The sequence below is a fragment of the Herpailurus yagouaroundi genome, unplaced genomic scaffold, assembly GCF_014898765.1.
Source record: "Herpailurus yagouaroundi ecotype Mexico unplaced genomic scaffold, PumYag 139, whole genome shotgun sequence".
Classification (NCBI taxonomy): domain Eukaryota; kingdom Metazoa; phylum Chordata; class Mammalia; order Carnivora; family Felidae; genus Herpailurus; species Herpailurus yagouaroundi.
In genome coordinates, this window is record NW_024412394.1 from 51,050,631 (window position 1) to 51,073,594 (window position 22,964).

A 22,964-nucleotide genomic window follows, 5' to 3' on the forward strand; every position below is an offset into this window, starting at 1 on the left:
GTATATGTATACATGTATATATTTGTATGTATGTATATGTATGTATATATGTATATATGTGTATATATATAATGGAATATTACTCATCCATCAAAAAACTGAAATCTTGCCATTTGCAATGACATGAATGGAGCTAGAGTGTATTATGCTAAGTGATATAAGTGAGAAAGACAAATACCATATGATTTCACTCATACGTGGAATTTAAGAAATGAAACAGATAAATATGGTGGGAGGAAGTGATAGGGAAACCATAAAACAGAGTCTTAGCTATAGAGAACAGAGGATTGCTGGAGAGGAGCTGAGTGGGGGGGATGGGCTAAATAGGTGATGGACATTAAGGAAGGCACATGTTATGATGATCACTGGGTGTTACATGTAAGTGAAAATCACTAAATTCTATTCCTGAAACCAATATTACATTATATGTTAACTAACTAGAATTTAAATAAGAATTTGAAAAAAAAATGCTTCCCTAACAAAAATAAAACTAAAGCTGAGCTCTCAAAAAACATAAATAAAAAAATACAAAAGAAATAGTGACGGATAAAAGCAAAATATATAAACACCCTGCTAAATAGCTCAAAGTTGTGTTTAAATTATAAAGACCCATGATGCCATTGCCTGGAAATTATGTAGTTTTAAGAAGTAATGCAGATGGGAAGCGGGACATATTATCTGTGTTTTAATATCAGTATCTCACATATTTAAACTTTAATAATAAATGTCCTGAAAGCATGAGTATATATTATGTAGCATTGAAAAAACAGTGAAGAAATAGTTTTCAAATGTTCTCTTACCATTGCTCTTTCTTAAAAGAAAAATGTCTTACATTCCCAATACATAAAATAGTTATAAGAGGTGCTCCTATATTTGATGGTTTCCCTTGATACTGACCTGTGGGGCAACTCTGAGAATTCCTAAGTCGAAAGGGGCAGAGAATGAAAACAACTGTTGTGAAGAATGCGCTGTGTGGGGTCAAGATGCTTGAGACTTTTCGATAGGAAAAGTTGAGAGGAAGAAATTAAGCAGGAGCTGGCGGCAGGTCCTCATACTGAAATAAAACAAAATGAAAGAGCTGATGTAGAGTAGCAGAGTGGCACTGAAATGGACCACAGGATAGTCCCAGGCCTGGGAAAAGCTTGAAAGAAGACCTTTGCAGCAGACACAGACAATAAACCAAAACAAGACAAAACATCCCAGATATTCAAACAGGTGAAGCACAAATGATATTTTAGCAACAATGATTAGCATTAAATAAAATGAATGAAACTTTACCTCTTAACTGTAAGAAGAATGAACCATGAAACGCTCTCATCTTGGATTCAAATTCCATTCACATATACTCATTCAAAGTATATCTTGCACCTGTGAGCTGGGCTCTCTGGTTTTTGGTGAGGAGATGAAGAAATGAGACCATTGTCCTTTGGCAGGAATCTTTATTCCTCCTAGAAGAGGAGTGCACATATAAAGATCATGGCAAAGGGGAAGATGTCATCCAAGGGGAGCACAGAAACAGGGCTTCTAAAACTGATACGTGGGTCAAGGCAGACAGGATACTCTCCTAATAGAAAGGACACTTGAACTGGTTTAGTGATATACCAACAAGGGGCACTTTGACAAATTCGACTTCAGCAACACCAACAATGAAAGTAAATTAATACGTTCAATAAAGAAAAGCAAACTCACGTGTATGAACTTCTTAGTCCAGACACTGTAGTCTGCGGTTTCTTTCTGTTATTTCATTGAATGTAGTTGAATACAATTAGCAATGCACTATGACTTGGATACACTTAAAGTGATACTATTCTCACCCCAGATTAATAGGCACTGCTCAGAGGATTTCATCTGGTGACTAAAACTACCCATTAAGTTGTATCCTATCATCACTATTCTCCCAAAAGGAATTCTGTGGTCAGTCTTGAAAGTAATGACTTTTCCTCGACTATACATGGAGGAAAAACAGATGTACCAATTTAAAGTTTCATAATTTTCTGAATAATGTATAGAAATTATTTTCTCAGCTTGTACAGTCTCAAGATGATGATGAATGGTTCATGTCATGAAATGTATCTGTAAGATCAATATTCTTTTGACATTGATGTGTTTAAAAAGGACATTGAAACTCTTTAGGTGTGCAGGCCCTAGGGATTTCACTACTTTATAATCTAATTGAGAAAATACATATAATTATAATTACATATAAAAAAAGGATTTAAACCCCAATTGTGTCATTTCTATTCTTAGGAGAAGAATCCATTTTTTGTATTTAAAAAATTGTATTTCCTTCTCTCCACCATCAAATTTCTTTGATGATTTTTGTTTAAATGTCCTTTTTTTTCTAATTCCACATAATTCATTAAGACATTAATTATTATTATTACCAATATAAATAATGTAAAGTGACATTTTAAAAGATAGTGGCATTTAATCTTCTAAAATAGATTTATCATCTATTAGAGATAAAAGTACCATGTAAATGATGAAATAGACTTATTTCATTGATATAATTAATCTATTAGTGATGAGGTAACTAATCAACTTTACAAACTGAAAAATTAATGAACCATTATATGATCAGGATAATTTTACTGCATGTGGCATAAATGCACCTTGAACTACCTCTAGCAAACAAGAGTAATTTATTGGCTAACGTAACCAAGGTAAGGACAGAGTTGTAATGAGAGCTCAGGAGTAAAAGTAGTATCCTTTTTAGTCTGCTCCTCTCTTAATGTTGACTTCTCCCATAATTGCTAGACACAGCATTAGTGGTAGTCTCCACCGTTAAAGTACCTCACATCTGAAGTTAAAGGGGAGATAAGAGTTCTTCCCTATTGTCCCACGTTCACAAATCTCAAGGGAAAGATCCTTACTGGTCTCGTCTGAGTCAGATGCTGACTCCAATAACGATAATCACCATGAACAGAGTATCATAATCTGTAAGAAGATGGCAACTTCCTTTGGAATCATCTAGTTAATACTGGGGCAAGAAAATGGCTAGAATGAGTTGGTGGGAATGTGGTGCACATGTGGCGAATTGCTGCACAGGCAGACAAAACAACAGATGGTTTTTAACAACTATTTGTTTTGTCTTCCTACTTTCTAATTGGCGACCATTGTCCTAGAAGCATAATTGCACTTATCTTTCTTTTTTCTTTTTCTTTCTTCTTTTTTTTTTTTTTTGTTTTTCTTTCTTTTTTTTTTCCAGCACAATAAAAGGGCTTCCACAATTTTAAGGCAGCAAACAGAATAGTTTAACTCATAGATATTGTCAAAGTTACACAGAGAGGAAATCTCAGGTTAATTTCAAAGGAACACTGTTCACTTGAATCTCCTTAAGGGACTTAAAAATACTTCCGAGACAACTAACTTTGTGGTGATGTCATAGGCTGAATGTCTGTGGCCCTCCCCGACCCCAAATTCATATGTTGAAGTGTAACGCCCAAAGTGATGGTATTTAGAGGTAGGGCCCTTGGAAGGTAATTATGTCATGAGGGTGGAGCCCTTATGCCTGAGATTAGTGCCCTTTTAAAGAAGAGACCAGAGAGCTATCTTGATTTTTTTTTTTTCCATCTTGTAAGGACACTGAAGTCAGTGGTCTGCAACCCAGGAGAGGGCTCTCACCATATAATCTGACCATGCTGGCACCAGAATCTCCTATTTCCCACCTTGAGAGGTGTGAGCAAATGTTTCCGTTGTTGATAAGCCACCTGGTTTATGGTATTTTGTGATAGCAACCCAAGCTGACTGAGACAGATGATAACTAAACTGATATCATGGAAAAATAATATGAAAATTTTACTGTCAGGAGTTTTTTTGTATGCTAAAAAATGTTAAAAAAAATATAGTAGCTTAAAGAGAAATTCTATGATACAATGTAACAAAAATAAGTATAGTAATATAAGTAACTATATTACACTGAGGAAAGGTTCAGAAAATATTATCTTTCAATCCTTTAAATACACAGATCTTTTTCTTTCCTAGTTTGAATATATGGTGGCTGTTTACTGTTCAACAATTAGCATTTTCCTTTTGTGCCTGTATTTTGTGAGCTAGATCTATGAGGCCCCAGGGATACAGATGGAGGTTTCTGCAAGTTGGGAACTAGCTACAAAAATAATAAAATAATTAACAAAGAAAGCAAAAAATTCTTTCTTTAATCTCTTTGCTGTCATCTTGAAAATCTCATACCTGGCCATCATGCAAAAACATCAGATGCTATGGATCTATTCTATGAGAAAACGCCTTAGTTTTTAAGATTGGATATTTACAAGAATTTAGATTTCCCAACAGAGAAGTCATATATTGGAGCATCACATAAGGTTACTTATTTCATTCCCAAACAAAATAAGTCACCATATTAGAGGGACTTTAGTGGAACCATGCTTAGGTATTTTTTATCTTTGAGCTGTCAAAGAAAATTACCTCTGTCAATATATTTCATTCACTTTTGAAGTACTGATATATTTTCCATTATTTTAAAGCAAATCTTGAAGGAATTGGCAGCTATGTCACTTGCATTCTGCATGAAACTGGACAAAAATATAGGTGTCCCTCAGTGACGCCAGGTCCTAGCTTTCATCTATTTGTGTGCACATTGTTGCCATCAAAAAAGAATTTGCATTGTATGAGCCCCCTTTTGGAACCTGGAGAGAATGTCAGTGTCTTCAAAATGGAAAAAGCTTTTTTGCCAGGGAAAGCTTCCACTGGAAGACAAATCTTGGTCTTCTAGGCACAGGTGGAGCACCTGTGATGCTTGGCAACACATCTGGCTTGGCTGCTTCCTTGAAGAAAGGGGCTCCACATGTCATAATGACTCACTGCCTTCTATACCGGCATGCGATGTCTAAGAGCCTCTGCCAGCAATTCTGGAAGAAACTTCGCCCACTGCCACAGAAAGATCAACTTTATCAGAGCCCAGAATTCAAAATCACTCATTTCAGCATGTTTTGTCAAGGGATGAAAGAAGAATGTGCGCGTCTTTGCTACATGTTCCAAAAGCAAAACTTTTAAGTGCTTGATTGTACTTTGGGAAAGAGTTTTATCCTTTTTGCTTGTTTGTTTTGTTTTCTCTACTTCTCTTTTATTGATTTATTTATCATATTTTATGGAGGGGGACAGACAAAAGATAAAGTGCTATAAAGGAAAACCTACTCAGAACTACTTGACAAGGAGGAGTTGATCCATATCTTGGCTAAGGAAAAGATATATGTGACAATATGAATGAGGTAATTCATTCCAGACAGAGCCTTGACCTATGGATGCTGCTAACAACAACACAAAACAAAACAAATATACAATCCCCATCCCTCCTTCAAACCACCACTGCAACAAATACAAACTATTGCATCCAGGCCACCCATCCTGAACCAAAGACTAGAATTAGGCAACTAGCCTAAATTTATAAATGCTGGGAAAATCATGTTTTTAGTCTGTACTGAGTGTGGTAGAGTCCTGGCAAATTCTCCATGTAAAGAAATCAACAGATCCCTGGAAAAATTAGAGAGTCCTCTCAAGGTTACTTTTCTCAAACAGACTCAAATATTGAAATCTGCATCAACAATCCTCTTCTTGTCGACAGAGAGCATTGCTGTGGCAGACTTTGACCTCTATGACTTCAGGACAAAGAACGTGCTATGCCAGGATTTCAAATCAGGAAGTCCCAGAGAATTCAGTTGTTACTTGACAACACACCCTCACCTGCAAAAGCCATATATGAAAACATTGATTCTACTCATATGTCTTTGTAAATGAGGTTATTAGCATATGGAGTCACTTAAACAAACTACTGAAAATATCAAACTTAGATGCCAAGGACAACATGAATGCCTCCCAATTAAGGACAATTCCATATTTTTTAAAGCTGAATGATATAGTCTTATTGACATTTTCCTTGGGGCAGAATTTTTTACTTTTAATTTTTTTTAATGTTTATTTGTTTTTGAAAGAGAGAGTCAGAGACAAAGAGAGAGAGAGAGAGAGAGACTAGGAGCACGAGCAAGGGAGGGGCAGAGAGAGAGGGAGGCAGCATCTGAAACAGGCTCCAGGCTCTGAACTGTCAGCACACAGCCCAACATGGGGCTTGAACTCACAAGTCGTGAGATCATGACCTAAGAAAAAGGTGGACACTTAACTGACTGAGCCACCCAGATGCCCCTAGAATTTATTTGTTATATTTGCAAAATTTGGATCTTAAATTTTGGATGACTTAAAATTTTTAGTAAGTGTCCATTAATTATATTTATAAACACATGGAACCAAGAAAGAAATCTTTGAAGATTACTTTCATGTTTTGTCTCCACAGTTTTGTGATTGAATAGTCACATAAAACAGTTACTAAGTTACAGTTCCCAAACTTAAGTAGGCAAATGAACAGCAACCTGGACCACTCACTTTCTCCAGAAAGCTTTGTTTCTAGGTCTCCAGGGAGGCAATCTGAACTTCTTCACACATTGGATTTATAACCCTGTCATGCCCTTTTCCTCTCGGTGGATGACGTTGATTTCTTCACAGAGAAGTTTCTTCAACTCCTATCACCAAACCTGTAAACTAATATGCATCTGTAAATCCACTCTTCCTCCTTTCTCTGCATTTATTGTGACTTTTGGTACAAATGGCTGGAATCCAGAGGGGACAGTGCTCTAACTTCGACCAAGCTAATGATAACACTTACGAGATGGCAGATCATCCAGATATCAGTGTTCCTAAGAGCCTGGGTAGAGTTGAGTTATCCTACCAGTGTGATCTCTTCAAATTGGGACTGATATGGGAGAGAAAACTAAATTTCTTTTTCCTTCAAGTCATGGTATTATAGAGTTCTTTTGTTACAGTAATTTAGCTTTTACTCTAATTAATTCACTAAGGTTCTGTCACTTTCTGTATGATCTCATGTATTGCAGTGGCTTCGCTTATTTTCAAATGTTACCAATTCTGGTATCAATCTCCACAGCCCAGAGCTGCATATCTAAATGCCCCATTGGATACTTGGATAACCCATAGAAATTAAAATTCAATAAGTCCAAACCTTAATTGATCTCTTTTAACTCAAACTTTTCTTTCTCCACTGTAGTCCTTCTGAATGGGGGGTGCCATCAGGAACCCAGTGGCTTAGGATAGAAATCTTAGATTAACCTTCAACTTTTCTCTTTCTCATACCACTCACATACAAATAGTAAAATTATATCTACTTCCAAAAGTCTCATAAAACAAACCAGTTCTCTGTACATCCCTTGTCAAGAATATAGAACACTATTATATCTTCCTTGTGTTGCTACAACTGGCCTCTTACCGCTTTCCCTCATTACAGTCTTGTCCCTCTCTAGTTCATTCTCCACAGTGCTTAAAGTAAGATTTCTACAAGGCAAATCGAACTCAAAATTGTGCAAAGACTCTCCAAAGTTCTTGAAAAGAGTCAAGCTTTCTTAGTAGGGCTTACAAGGTCCTGCATAATCTGGCCCTTGATCACTTTTCCAATGTTATCTCTTGTTCCTGCATTCTTCATATGTCATATTCTAGCTACGTGAGCCTCTTGGAGTTCTGCAACTGCTCTCTCTTAAAATACAACTTCAAATAATCTCTTTCCTATGCTAAAAGCAAACTCCTCCTCCTCATCAAGTGGCTAATGACTACTTCTTCAGGTTTCAACTTAGAGGCAGATTCCACAAAAATCATTCTTAATTCTTTCAAGCCTGGGCTCGATGCTCCTCCTATGTGAAAGAGTGTGCTGCCTTCACAGTAAATAGCGCCAGTCATATTGCATTATAATATCTCTTTACTGTTCCTCCTGTCACTGGAGGAGACAAAGTTTATCTTACCTATTCTGTATGCTCTATACTCTGCTACCCCCACGTCTATTAGTAGCACATAGTAGAAGTTCAACAATGACATAAAATAGGAATAAATTGTGCACATCCTTTTGCTTGAGTTTGTTTTAACACACTTTCTTGGGAAGAGTTCATAGCTTTTACTAACTTCTCAGAAAAGTCCATGGCTTCAAAACAATGATGAGGTGACTGGGTGGCTCAATTGGTTAAGTGCTGACTTTGGTCCAGGTCATGATCTCACAGTGTGTAGGTTTGAGCCCTGCATGGGGCTCTGTGCTGCTGACAGCTCAGAGCTTGGAGCTTGCTTTGGCTTCCGTGTCTCCCTCTTTCTCTGCTCCTCCCCTGCCCATGCTCTGTATCTGTCTCCCAAAAAATAATTAAATGTTAAAAAAAAAAAAGCATCCTTGCATGCCTGCAGTATGCTAACTGTTATAACATCGTAAGATACAGCCTTTCAAAATTCTAACAGAGTATATAAAAATAACCTTTCCTCCATATATCTGTACAAATGGCCAATTCAAATAACCACAGATCATTATTCCTTTACTTCAATACTGAAAAATATACAAATATCACTTCCTTAACACACATGGACATGCACACATGGATGGACACACACACAAACACACAATACACTTTTTGGAAATACCTTTTGTAGCAATGAACAAGGGAATTGTCATGAAAACTTCGAAGGCTTTCAAGAAACTATGGTTCAAAAGCACAAGAGGAAAAAAAGTTATGAAAATCAAAAATAGTTCAGTGGATTTGGTTCAGGGACAAAATCAAGATTGGGTTGGTTTACTTGGGTTTTAAACTTTTTGTTTGTTTGATTTATTTTTTGCAATAGACTCACAAGAAGTTGCAAAAATAGTACAGAGAGGTTCCATTTGCTCATCACCCAGCTTCTCCCAGTGGTAACATTTCACATAACTATACTGTATTATCAAAACCAATATGAGTTACTTTTTATTAATTTTCTCAATAGAAAATATTCTGTTTCATAACTGAATCTCTTATTTTTACTATGTGAAACTATCTAAAATTTTATTAATTCAGTAATCATTTGCATTGTATTTATTGAGCATTTTCACGTGTATCAGAGACTATATTAAGTATTTCAAATTCCGAAAATGAATCCCATGGAGTAGATATTAATATTCCCCAGTATATAGATATCTGATGAAACTAAAGCACAGAGAGGTTGAGCAACGTGTTAAGGTCACACAGGCAGTGAGTATGAGGGCCAGGCTTAGGAATGTAGTTCTGCCTGACTTCAAAGCCTGCGGGACTAAAGCACCACACGTGAATGATGATCTGCTTCCAAAAACGCTTTCTGTCTTTGGAAGAGTTAAAGATTAATTGACCATCTCTCATTATGAATTAGATTAAACTGCCTATATGCTTGCTTGCATTCTTCTAAAACAGATCTAAGATCTATGTCGCTTGAGTAAGAGAGGAAAATCAGGAAAGAAAGAAAAAAAGGAAGATTATGTTTTACCACACCCCAGTGGGTGGAAGGCCAGGAGGGAAAAGCAAAGGAAAGAAAGGGAGGCAGGTTGTTTCCAAGGCACCTATATGTAAGGTTCACCTAGGAAGACAGAAAAGTGGTAGGAAACTGAAGGATAACATCAGATATCTCAAAGTACTGCCCCAAACACGTTCTGAATCCAAGAAGAATTCAAGTCTTTTCATCATATCCTTGCAATACAGTCCCTCCTGGATCCGGACTCAAGACACTTTACAAGCACATTAATCTTTCATTCCAGATTTTATGGGTCAATTCTAACTCTGATTATTCCGGCCTCATAGGTTCTAGACATAAAACATAAATATCCTGAAAATTTCCGTATTATGTATTAGCTTGACAAAATTGTCAAATTATGTCTCAATTTTTCATATGGGATTATTTCATGGCAACTGTCACCCATGTCCTGGTCCAGACCAAACGCTTCCATGCTTTGTCCCTTCGGCCATCATAAGGTCAGATTATTTTGATTAATTTGGTATTTAAACTAAACATAAAGATAGTTTTAACATCCCTTTTCTGTGATGATGCATTTTGAAATCCTATCGCTTTCTATATTGCTTGGAGATTCAAACTGTTCCAAAGGTAGGATTTGCCTGTACTCTCGGATTTGACTGTAAACACCTTATCCTGTAAACATTTTTCTTTCAGAGTAGCTCATGGTGAGAAAAAATCCATCATTTCATTCTTAGCATAATTGGTAGTATACATCACAAGGCAAATTCCTCCTTCCTCCTGTTATTGGCAGATGTCTTAATTAATCTTTCTTTCATATTAATGAAAGCCTCAACTGCAGGACTTCCCCAACTCTTAAAAAAAATCTTCAGTAAAGTTAATAACCTTAGAGAGTTTGCAAAGCTACTATGGAATTTACAGAACAAAGCTGTGAAGAGCCACAGGCCTTCTCTAATAAAGACATCGCTTGTTTCTACTGTATGGTTTTGCTTACACAGCTTTATAGACGTTCTCTCTGTCTTGAGGGTACTAAGCCCATTCAAATGCCCTATTTTTCTTCTAATTGCTTTTCTGCCACTGGCTTGTTAGCAAGTCTCACCATCACACACACACACACACACACACACACACACACACATGCACATGCACATACACACACACTCCCTTCCCCCACTACAGTATTTACCTCCATCCCATCAAGTTCATCTGCTTCAGGATGTAGGAAACACACTGCTCCTTAAAACTCCAGCAGAAATGTGCATATCTGAACTTTCCTGCTATGTTTATAAGCTCTGTCAGTTTCGCCTTCTCTTTTCTTTGTGTTCTGTGATATTCAGCACTTTCTGCAAAGAATGTAATGAAAAAAATAAGAAGATCAAAGAAGGTGCTTATCGCCAGCGACATGTCCAAACAGGCACTCTGGCCTTCTCTAATATGCTCATCTAATTTGCTCCTGAGCCCAGGCCTGGAAGAAAAGCATCTTGAGGAAGTTTTCTTCCATGGGCCGAGCCATCTGCTAATGCGGGGCTGTGCCAGTAATTTACAAGTAATGGTTTACAGCTGTGAACCCTGGCTTCTGAGCTGTTTTGGTCATTTAGTAATTACAACAGTTTCATTAACATTTAAAGGGAATAGTCTGCTCAATATCAATTAGGGACTATCTGCAACCATGTAGCTCCATTTTCATATTTGCATTTGACATTTAATATTCTGCACACATAAATTCTTGGTCTTGAAAATGCATTGCCACAGAAGGTCAAAATTAATCCAGAGCCCATTTCTACCTAGCTCTACTAAGCTTTAGGAAATATTTCTGCAGAGAGTGGGAACATAAAAGGTTATTTTGGGGCGGTTTTACACATCTGAACATTTAAGTACTTTTCCCCACCACTAAAGTTAAGGTTACAGAGTTCTCCTCAATTCTTGTTATATCTCCTGTATTCTGGGGACATTCCAGACTTATCTGAGGCAGATTTGCATAGTATTAAGCAGAAAGATGACTTCTATTACTTGCAAATCTTACATAACTGCGGTGATATTTAACTTTAATTTTTGAGGGTATTGGGGGGTGCTGTGGATTTCAACACTTAATAAATAGAACGAGACTATGACCAAAAAAAAAAAGTCTTTCAAAGATCATTTACATCAGGAAATAGGTTTTGATCTCTAATTAAATTGTTGAGCAAAGGGTGCTTATGCTAGGGTTTATGTCAGAAGAAACAAGAGCTCCATGGTGATTTGAATTTCATGTGGCTGAGGATGGCCCAAGAATTTGATCCCTGATGGTAAGTGATTTTCATAGAGGGCAGAGTGAGAAAGATAGAACAAATTCTGACGGAGCTGAAGGTAGAAAATCCGAAACTCCTATCAGGAGAGAGAGGAATGGTTTGAGATTATGAGGGGCAGATCACAGAAGTTGTCACTAAGAGTGGTTTGAGTGACAGAGGTTAAGACAGTTCGAGCTGAAGTCTGGGGTTTCTTTTGACTCTTCATTCCCAGGGTCTGCCTGTGATGCACGGTGAATCATCGAGCATGTACCATTATTCCAAGAGTCTGAGATAGGGAAGAGGCCACTGAATGAAAGGAGAGTTAATAAGAGCTCTTTGAAAGACAACCCCGTGGACCAGTATAATTGGATCCCATATGGGTGTTGCAGATAGGAAACATGACTTACCTGATGGGGCAGAGTCTGCACCGTGCGATGTGTTAATGTGCATCTAATGTATGGTTTTTAAATAATGCAAAACAGATCAACTTGCATGCACAACAATGAGGATTAGGATACTAGATAAAAAGGAAAACAGTCTTCTGTCAAGTGGAAAAGATCAAGATTCATAAATAGCTGACGCCGGTACCTGCTATAATAGGAAGGCTTGCTGTGTTGCCTTCAGATATTTAGTCTCTACCTGAGCTTCAGCAGGTTTTTAAAACAGGCCTTCCTGCTAGACCAGCTTTTCTAATTCCTTCTGATAGCCAAGCTGATATTCCAGATACCTTATGTTCCCCTTCTGTTTATCTAGAAATGTTCCCATGAAAGTCTGAGTGTCTAATACTATTCACAATCTTCTGCTTCTCAAGCAGATAGAGTGACTTTAGGAACACAGGTAAGGTGAAAATCAGTAGTCATGGTGGAGAATCTGTGTGTGCTAGGGCCTTGAGGTTTGGAAAGAAGCCCTACTTCCCACCTCTTAGGAACTCAGCCGTGAGCAGGTTAAGAGGTGGAAAGGAGCAGTGCCAGCAAGTAGGGAAATATTCTGACCAGATCGTTTAGATGGTCTTCAGCAATTGTATCATGTAATTCGTGTAATCCGCTGAAAATCAGGCATATTTTACAAAACAAATCATTCAGGGCCAGTTTCATTCAGCATACATAAATGACATTGTCTCACATATTCCTTGGCCCTGGCAGAATGTACTTTCAATGACTACCCATTGCTTATTAGACCCATCCAGAAGGTTTGCTCTATCTTGTCAAATACTTTATGATTAACTTCATATCACTACCCATCTCCAGTTGGTTTGTGTATTTATAATATTTTTATACCCTCCCCCCCTCCTCAACTAGAGTATTCAAGAGGACAGAGTCAGAATCTTCTACTTTTCGATCCTCAAAGTTCCCACCTGGGCCCAGAAAGTCATTACCAGCTCTCAAAATATGTTCAGGCAAGCAAAAAAGGAGGCCTAATGATCAGGGAAATCAATGAAGATAAATAAATAAATCCAGCCTCCAAGACTGAAGGTCAGGAGCATGACTTTAGTTTCTAAAAAATCTAGAGCACAGAGTGATACAAAGTCCCACACACGGGAATTGGAGACCCTAAGTTACCACAGGAACATGGATCTTGGGACCAGGGACACATTCCTCAGTTTGTCAGGTCATCAGATAAGCAACTTATTCCACTGGCTCATGCTTATAGAAAGGGAGCTTAGTGTCTTTTTTGGAACTTCAGGCATTTGAAGCAGATGGATGGAATCAGAGCCCTGATTCCAGAGGTCATGTTTCTGGACAAAGGGATATTCAAAAAAAGAAAGAAAGGAAAGGAAAGGAAAGGAAAGGAAGAAAGAAAGAAAGAAAGGAAGAAAGAAAGAAAGAAAGAAAGAAAGGAGAAAGAAAGAAAGAAAGAGACGAAAAGAAAAAAGAGGTTTATAGGACATGTGAATAATTAACAATATATTAAAAAGCTCTGTCTGGGGGCACCTGAGTGTCTCAGTTGGTTAAGCATCTGACTCTTGATTTTGGCTCAAGTCATGATCTCACAGTGTGTGGGATCCAGCCCCCTGGTGGGCTCCACACTGACAGTATGGAGCCTGCTTGGGATTCTCTCTCTCCCTCTTTCTCTGTCCCTCCTCTGTGTGCTCTCTCCCTGTCTCTTTCTCAAATAAATAAACAACAACAACAACAAAAAGCAAGCTGTATCTGGATTTCATTGACCTTGGTAAACAGCAGGCTAGCTCTGATATCTTAGGGCAAAGTCAGTCACAGTTCTGGGGTCCAGGGAAAGATTGTGATAAAGAGGTCCTACAGTAGCTAGCAAAGATCAATTTAAAAGCTTGGGTTGTGATGAACAAATATTTCAACCCTAGAAGAAACTGACAGAAAGTAGTCAAGGGCTCAGTAATGTAATGAGAAGAGGAGAGGAGAACTAAGACCCAAAAAGTGGAGTGGTAGGTCATTACAGGAATAAAAATGAGCCTGATTCTAAGTCCATGCAGATTAATCTATAGCTTCTCAAGTTACCTGAGTCTCAGGTTGGGGTGACCCCTCATCATGGGTAGAACTGAAGCTATAAGATAATGGCTTTGGCCATCCTGGAGGGATACCGAGTCACTTATGACCATAATCTCTTCGTGGTTGATCAAATTGCAATCTGAACCACATTTAACCAAGAAAAATTTTAAAACTTTACAAAGCTTATGTGTGCTTTCATTTTTCCCTCTGTATTAATCATGGTTATCAGCTGCTGGGCTGTGAAAATGCATAAGCCTCCACAGTTAAGCAAAATAGTGTCTTATATCTTATTCAACCATGACTCCATGCAGCCACATCCAGCGACCTGGCTATTTCCAGATTTGCCTTCACTTTTCTCTACATTCAAGCAAGACTGGGTGGGGACCAAGAAGAAGGGATCAGTACCATTGGGCCAGGACAGAAATCAGTCAGATGTCAGCTGGTGGTTGGAACCAGAGCCCAAATATGACATTGGGGAAAAGGATATTTCATATTTCTGTCTATAGCACATGGAAGCGAAGCAATGTTGTCTATTAGTTGCAAAAGAGAAAGGGATATTGGTGTAGTAAATGACTAACACATTTTCTCTTGAAATTATGGAATGCCCAGATAACTATAGAATGGAAGAAAGAAGGAAGAGACATGTGTTAAGGTAGATATAATCCCTCACTCCCCAAATGGTAAGACTATAGTCTAGAAAACTATATAGGTTAAACTTTATATAGGTAGTACTTGTCAGAGCTCAGGCTGAACTCAAATGTATGTTTCTCAACAACGTACCAGAAGTCTTTAGTGAGTTTTTTTTTTTTTTATATAACATAATGAGGATCAGAGATCAGATTCAGACAAGTCCATGTGAATCTATAATGAATGTGCTTTTGCCACTCATTTGCTTGTGTTTCTGAATTAGTAACCTCTCAAGCTGTGTCCTCAACTCTAAAATGGAGCTTTGGGGGCTCCTGGGTGGCTTAGTCGGTTGAGCGTCCCACTTCGGCTCAGGTCGTGATCTCACGGTTCGTGGGTTTGAGCCCCACGTCCGGCTCTGTGCTGACAGCTCAGAGCCTGGAGCCTGCTTCGGATTCTGTGTTTCCCTTTCTCTCTGCTCCTCCCCTGCTCTCTGTCTCTCTCTCTCTCTCTCTCTCTCAAAAATAAATAAAGATTTTAAAAGATTTTAAAATAAAATGGAGCTTTGATAATATTTGCAGCTTTGTAATATCAAATAAATAATAAACTATTCCTAAAACCTTCCTGAATATTGAAATTACCTAGGATGATCATAAAAAGTACATACATTTCAATAACATCTTTCAAATTCTGATACATAGGGTCTGAATTGAAGCCTGGGCATTTGTAGTTTTAGGAAATGGCCTGAGACAGCTGGTGAAACACAGAACCGAGGTACATACATCAATGCAGTTCTTATCACTTAATAGCTGTTGTTATTAAAGTTGCAGGCCTGGATACTTATATATCTGCTCTGAAAGTCCCACCATTAATCACCATTTATCCATTAGGCTATTCCTATTAGTTCATGTTACATTCTCTGGAGCCCTCTGCAGTATTGGGTCACAATTTATTACTTAGTTTTTACTATGAGAATACTGAAATTTGTCTTTCAGATGGATTTTATTTCTTTTTTTTAAGTTTATTTATTTTGAGAAAGAGAGGAAGAGAGTGAGGGAGGGGCAGAGAAAGAGAGGGAGAGAGAGAATTCCAAGTAGACTCCATGCTGCCAGTACAGAGCCCAATGTGGGGCTCAAACTCATAAACTGTGAGATATGACCTGAGCTGAGATCGAGTCAGATGCTTAACTGACTGAGCCACCCTGGTGCCCTGTCTTTCAGATGGATTTTATAACTTGAGACTGAGCCCTTAACTTCAAGCAGAGAAACTAGATCTGGGATAATTTATTTTTTTAAGTTTATTTATTTTGAGAGAGAGCAAGAGAGCAAAGGACGACCAGAGAGAGAGAGAGGGAGAGAGAGAATACCGAACAGACTCCATACTGTCAGCAAAGAACCCAAAGTGGGGCTCAAACTCATAAACTGTGAGATCATGACCTGAGCTGAGATCAAGAGTCTGACGCTTAACCAACTGAGCCACCCAGGTGCTCCTGGGCTAATTTAAGTAGGAAAAAAATGACTACAGCATGTTGGATGATTCAGAATCTCTCAGAGGGGGAAGGCATGGACTAGAGAAACAGGAATTTGTTTAATAACTCTCACCTCACAATCCTGTGAAAACTCTACTGTTGCTGGATTCAAACACTACTCCTTGCTCCTCTGATTCCACCAAAACTCTGTCTAGTCCCTCGTAGGATTTGTCCCCAAGTCACTTGCATGTATCTTAGCTACAAGGGAAGCTGAAGAAGTGAGATTCCGATTACTTCAGCCTCTTTCACAACACATAAGGTATGAAATTTCTCAAACATGAAAGAGTATCCAGCTATATCATAAAGAGTAAAAATTATCCACCATAACACCCTTTCTAATGGCTACCTCACTCTGGTGTCAGACTGAGGGGATGCTGCAAAATTGAGGACAGATGGTGGTGATAGTTACAAAATGATATAAAAGTAGTTAATACCACTGAATTTTACACTTAAAAATAGTTAAGTTAGTAAACTTTATGTTATATATATTATATTTATATAATTATTTATTATATTATATTTATGTTATATATATATATGTATTACTACAATAAAAAATGGGGTAAACTATTAGTTTGGAGAAGAAAGTGATCGATGCTGAACAGTGCAAAGGACATTCTATCAAGGTCCTGGACAGATGGCACACTCAAATGAGGGATATAGAGAATGTTAATAAGGAGAACGTCTTCCAAGGTGTGAATAGGTTAGGGGAAATTGACAGAAATGATGTAGCCACCCAGGACCAATAAACTGGGAAAGCCATTATCATCCTTTGAGTGGCAAGAAGAGGAAGGAGTTACCAGGATCCAGAGACAATAGTTGAAACCAGTCACCTGGATTAAAAATGCTGTGATCTGTTTAGGAAAAAAAAAAAAAAAAAAAAAATAGCTAAATGAAGGCCCGTCAGGAAAGGAGTCAGGGGAATAGAAAAATACACTTTTATTTCTCTACATTTTCTGTTGTAGACCTCTCATTGGTCAAACTTCACCAGAAGTTGGAAGGCACAGGAGCTCAACTGATGTATTCCATAAAAGTCAGTCCCCTCAGGCACAGAGCTGGTGGAAATTGGATCTCTAGGGACTAATGAGACATATCAGGGAAGGATTGAGAGAGGCTTCTAAGAACTGAGGGTGGCCTCTGACCAATAGCCAGCAAGAAGTGGAGGCCCTCATTCTAACAGCCCACAAGAAATTAAATGTGCCAACAACCACACGAGCTTAGAAGCAGATTCTTTCCCAATCAAGCCTCAGGTGAAAAGGTATTCCTTGCTGACATCACGATTAAACCATTGTGAGATCCTGAAGCAGAGGATCCAGCTAGGCTGGATCCAGACTTCTAACACACAAAAACTGTGAATTAATGAATGTGTGTTGTTTTAAGCCGAAAAAGAAAAGAAAAAAAACTAATGTGACCAAATTATAAAAATATACATTAAGTAGAAGAATGACAAAAATAGTTGTCCATTCTTCTGCTCTAATAGAATTTCTTTTTTGAGACTTCTATATTTCTTTTCAATCCTCTTTTTCTTAAATATCCTTTAAAAATTATTTAAGCATAATATTGAATAAATTTACATTATTGATTTTCTTATCAGCCATTTTCTTTTGTTCACTAGAAGCTATTAAAGGTATGGGTTGCGAAGGCTTAACAGTAATTGTCCATTCCACTGACCCTTAACCTTGAAAACAGGTTAATTTAGAGAGGAGGTAAAATTATTGTCTAAATTTTATGTCATTAATTCTTCTTTTTTTAATTTAAATTTTAGTTAACATACAGTGCAATAATGGTTTCAGGAGTAGAATTCAGTGATTCATCACTTATATACAACACCCAGTGCTCATCACAACAAGTGCCTCCCTTAACACCCATCACCCATCTGACCCATTCCCCCAACCCCCCCCCCCCCACCTCCACGAACCCTTAGTTTGTTCTGTATAGTTAAGAGTCTCTTGTGGTTTCTCATTAATTCTTCTTGTCCGTCATTTTTTTTTTTAATTTTTTTTCAACGTTTTTTATTTATTTTTGGGACAGAGAGAGACAGAGCATGAACGGGGGAGGGGCAGAGAGAGAGGGAGACACAGAATCGGAAACAGGCTCCAGGCTCCGAGCCATCAGCCCAGAGCCTGACGCGGGGCTCGAACTCACAGACCGCGAGATCGCGACCTGGCTGAAGTCGGATGCTCAACCGACTGCGCCACCCAGGCGCCCCTGTCCGTCATTTTTAATCACATGTATGGACAAAACTGTGGGCCACATTTTGACACAGAGAAGGTGTTTCAGTATGTTTTTTTTAAAACCTTTGCATTTAGTAAAAGAGAGAACAGACATCAATATTTTATAGCTATACCAATAAGCTGGGATGGGCTTGGTTAACTTGTGATAAGAAACAACCTCTGAAATCTCTGTAGATTAACAAATTAAAAGTGTAAGTTTCAATTATTGGAAGCCCTCTGTGACTCCAGTGACGCCACCCCCAATGGGTGACTTGGGTTCCTTTAACATCTTTTTTTTTTTTTTTCTTTTAATGTTTATTTATTTTAAGAGAGAGAGAGAGAGAGAGGCAGAGAGAGACAGGGCATGAGTGGGGGAGGGGCAGAGAGAGACAGGTAAACACAGAATCAGAAGCAGGCTCCAAGTTCTGAGCTGTCAGCACAGAGCCTGATACGGGGCTCAAACTCACAAAGCGTGAGATCATGACCTGAGCCAAAGTCGGATGCTTAACTAACTGTGCCACCCGGGGTGCCCTTAACATCTTAACACAAGGTCACTACCACAATCAACCTCACAGGGCAATAAAGAGCTAGAGATTCAACACTGGTAATTAGATACTTTAGATTGAAATACTTCACTTATGCTACCATTTCAGTAACCAAAGAAAGTCCTTAGCCACGCCTGATTACAAGGGGCCTTGCAGAGCAATCTAGTGTGTGTCCAGAAGGAAAGGAGTCCTAGAAATATTGGCAAGCAGCCATAATGTTGACCACAGTTTCTCACAGGTATTTTTGGATGTCTATTGTTAGCAGTGAGGCAAAATAATACCTTAAGACAAAGATTTATTTTAGATGCTTATGCCCTCATTCTTTTATTGAAATCTAAGAAGTGTCTTCTCTAAGTCCAGTTTGGTCTTGTTTTAACAGTGGGGATACATATTTCCTTCATTTACAGAGTCAAGTGTTATTACTATAGGAAAGGAAATGAGCACTTGATCTATTTCTCATAGTATCAATGGGAATGACTAAATATTTACAGATGATTTTGACAGTTAACAGTCACTTTCACCCTCATCAAGATCAATACTGATGATACTAGGAAGCCAATTTTTCATTAAGTAAAGTCAATAAAGATGATACAGATCTATATAAAAAGGGAAAATAAGAGCTGCTGCACATTCTAGTGAAACTTACAATACATATAAACAAGATTTATGTGAAACTACCTCATCAAAATGGCTAGATATAAATAGAACTTTAAAAAATATCTTCAACGTTAAAGCATTTCTCATTTTATTCATTTCTCTTTAGAAAGTTCTATTACTTGTTTTTTCCCACAGCCTCTAGAAGCAGTATGCTTACACCCTTGCTTTATCTGGGCTGATTAGACCCAGATGGACCTCAGTCCATTGGATGACCCCAAACCAACAGAGTCTTTGGTTAATAAGAATATTGAGATATGAGGTGGCATTTTGGATTTGAAATTTTGAGTAAAGAATCATATGTGGTGGAGATGTTGGGCCATGTGCAAGGTCAGGAAGGAGAGGGAGGTTGGTTGGCATATGGAATGGAATGAAGCAGACATAAGAGGAAACCAAAATAATGAAGACTGTTGGGTGCTGAAGGACTGGTATTTGGTAAGCTGAAAGTCCACCTAGATTGTGGATCTTGAGCTTAGATACCTGTGTGAAACATAATAATACCCCTTATTTAAGCTTCTTTGAGTAAGTTGTTCATTGCAAATAAGAATTTTCAGTAAAGTACATATTAAACACTCACCTAGCTAACACACACATCATTTTATGGTAACTGCTCTAAAAACCTTGTTACAGGGGCATCTGAGTGGTTCAGTTGGTAAAGCATCCGACTTCAGCTCGGGTCATGATCTCACGGTTCATGAGTTCGAGCCCCGCGTTGGGCTCTGTGCTGACAGCTCAGAGCTTGGAGCCTGCTTTGGATTCTGTGTCTCCCTCTTCCTGCCTCTCCCCCACTCACACTCTGTCTCTCTCTCTCTCAAGAATAAATTTTTTAAAAAATTTAAAAAAATTTAAAAAATAAAAACCTTGTTACAGAAAACACCATTAAAAATGGCCACTTCTTTTCACAGATTTGGTTACCCTGAGATCAGTGCATGACTACCATATGCCTATTCATAGTAGTACTAGTAATAGTAGTGCAAACTATATCAAACGTTTACTATGACAAATTTTTTAAAGTATATTTTTATCAAGCAAACTCTATGCCCAACATATGGCTCGAACTCATGACCCTGAGATCAAGAGTCCCGTGCTCTATTGACCAAGCCAGCCAGGTGCTGTATGACAGATATTTTTTAAGCATGTTGCATGAACTCTCTCATTTAAACCTTACTTCAACTCCAGGAAGTAGAAATTATCCTTAACTTTGCATTCAAATGAGCCAATGAGGCACAGAGAGATATAAACATGCCGAAATTCAAATAGACACAAGTGGTAGAACTGAGACTTGAAAACATACACTGATGTTTAACAGGGCATCTCATCCATTAGAACATGGATATCAGTTGCTGTATTGTTAACTTTTTTACTCAGTAGCAGATTTGTAAGTCTATGACATTGTTAAAGGCTCTATTGTTGATTGATAGTTTTATATGAACCATGTTGCATATTATTAAATTATATTTATCAAGTATCACTTTATATTTATTTAATTTTACTTATAAAAGAATCTTTCTAAGGGTTACCTTATGCTGATTTTGATTTATATGGTGGAATATTTTCATTGAATATCGCAGTTTCATGAGAGCATGCTAGAATCATGCATGCTTATTGTTTTAAAAAGCCAAATTATTTATCTAGTTCATATTTTATTTTATTTTTTTATTTTTATTTTTTTTAATTTTTTTTTCAACATTTATTTATTTTTGGGACAGAGAGAGACAGAGCATGAACGGGGGAGGGGCAGAGAGAGAGGGAGACACAGAATCGGAAACAGGCTCCAGGCTCTGAGCCATCAGCCCAGAGCCCGACGCGGGGCTCGAACTCCCGGACCGCGAGATCGTGACCTGGCTGAAGTCGACGCTTAACCGACTGCGCCACCCAGGCGCCCCTCTAGTTCATATTTTAAAAGACCAGTCATGGGGGTGACTGATTTCTTCGTATATGATTATAAGACTTGAACTACTTGACTATATATTTTTAAACAAAGTATAATAAATTTTGAAAAAGGAAGCATTACGTGGAGTGGTTTCTTGAAAGGGATTTGAGCATCTTAGAAGTATCCTTAGCTATAACTGATTATTCCCTTTCTCATATCTGGTTTTCCTTGCCTCCTTGTTCTGATGCTTAAATTCTGCCATTATGGACTCATTCATTTGGATATTATACATTTAGGTCTTTAAGAATCTTCTTTAAAATGACCAGTTCCCATGGGGTGTGGCACTCTCTGAACACCTTATCCATTTAGAACTATGGGAACAGGAACTTCCCTGGAGTAAAAACCAGGTGGAAGGAACTAGCCTTGAGTATCATTCTCCAGAATAATCAGGGGATGAATAGTTAGGAGGAATTGTGGAAGGAGGAAGTGGGATGGAGTTGAAAGCAGTTTTCACGAATTGTTTTTTTATTTCTTTGCTTTTTGTTCATGCTGATTTTCCTATAGCAGAGAAAGCTCTGTTTTAGGGGCAGAGCATGGAGGTTTAAAGAGCCAACGTGAAGATATACACTGGGATGGGAATCCTGAATTATTTCTGACTTGATCAATAACCAGCCGTGTGAGCTTAAGGAAAACCATCTTAATCTATCTGTGCTTTCCCCTCATGGGAAAACAGTAATATCTACCATAACAGGAAAGTCATCATAGGAAATGTCCATCCTACTGATGAGACACACTGCTTGCCTTGTGTGTGCATTTTGTATGCATATCTACAGACATAATTACAAAAACAATTACCAAGTATTTAGTATGTGTTGGGAGCTGTGCCATGTACTTTATGTATATTATTACATTCAATCCTCAAAACAATCCTATAATGTAGGTTCTATTTTTATTTTGTTTTACACAGAAGGAAGCCAAAGACTTGTAGAAATGAAGGAAGTTTCCCCAAAACTTACAGCCAAGGATCCTGGCAACTGACTCCAGAGCCTATACTCTTAATCACCTAGTCATACTGCAGCCCAGATTTGCTATTTTTGTTGAATAATATATTTTACATATGTCTATGTCCTGAACAGATTTAATAAGAAACTGGTTGTCTATTTTGCAGAGTATTCTATCCATCTTATGCAGGAGGAATATATATAAGATGGGAACAAAGAAATTTCAAGGGTTTGTCTTAAGCAAACTAGATAAAAATAAATCTATGATGGACAAAGTGACCACTTTGATATACTCATTCCTCTGCCACTCACAGCCTAGAGGATGATTTGAGCCACCACCTCTTACCCTGCCCCCGGAGGGGGCGGCAGACTACTTACTAAGTCAGATAGTAATCATTACCACTAACATTTTTGTACCACCTTAGACACTAGAAAATTCTGAACCTGCACTTCTGTGACTACCACAAACCATTAAGTGATTCACTCTAAAATGG

At 38.0% G+C, this 22,964-nt stretch overlaps 1 long non-coding RNA gene across 2 annotated transcripts in view; it reads right to left on the bottom strand.

Annotated features, from left to right (window-relative positions):
* Nucleotides 1–505: 505 nt before the first annotated feature.
* The window catches only part of LOC121029791 (uncharacterized), a 30,567-nt gene continuing 8,108 nt past the window's right edge, over nucleotides 506–22,964 (bottom strand). Inside the window, exons 2-6 of one of the 2 annotated variants that reach the window (XR_005789896.1) lie at nucleotides 10,490–10,646; nucleotides 8,473–8,528; nucleotides 6,381–6,549; nucleotides 1,279–1,448; nucleotides 506–1,054 (exon numbers count right to left, since the gene is read on the bottom strand). This is a non-coding gene — a long non-coding RNA (uncharacterized LOC121029791). The remainder of the gene's footprint in view (nucleotides 1,055–1,278; nucleotides 1,449–6,380; nucleotides 6,550–8,472; nucleotides 8,529–10,489; nucleotides 10,647–22,964) is intronic. The other variant, XR_005789897.1, reaches the window with a different exon arrangement.